Source organism: Mizuhopecten yessoensis, unplaced genomic scaffold, assembly GCF_002113885.1.
Source record: "Mizuhopecten yessoensis strain PY_sf001 unplaced genomic scaffold, ASM211388v2 scaffold9887, whole genome shotgun sequence".
Lineage (NCBI taxonomy): Eukaryota > Metazoa > Mollusca > Bivalvia > Pectinida > Pectinidae > Mizuhopecten > Mizuhopecten yessoensis.
In genome coordinates, this window is record NW_018408272.1 from 82,675 (window position 1) to 83,295 (window position 621).

The window sequence follows — 621 nt, forward strand, 5'->3', positions numbered from 1 at the left end:
TATAACATGTCAGTATCTACCACCAATATAACATGTCAGTTTCTACAACGAATATAACATGTCAGTATCTACACCAATATAACATGTCAGTATCTACCACCAATATAACATGTCAGTATCTACCTCCAATATAACATGTCAGTTTCTACAACGAATATAACATGCCAGTATCTACACCAATATAACATGTCAGTATCTACCACAAATATAACATGTCAGTATCTACCACCAATATAACATGTCAATATCTACCACCGATATAACATGCCAGTATCTACCACCAGTATAACATGTCAGTATCTACCACCAATATAACATGTCGGTATCTACCACCAATATAACATGTCAGTTTCTTCAACGAATATAACATGTCAGTATCTACACCAAGATAACATGTCAGTATCTACCACCAATATAACATGTCAGTATATACCACCAATATAACATGCCGGATCTACACCAATATAACATGTCAGTATCTACCACCAATATAACATGTCAGTATCTACCACCAATATAACATTTCAGTATATACCACCAATATAACATGTCATTATCTTCCACCAATATAACATGTCAGTATCTACCACCAATATAACATGTCAGTATCTACCACCAATA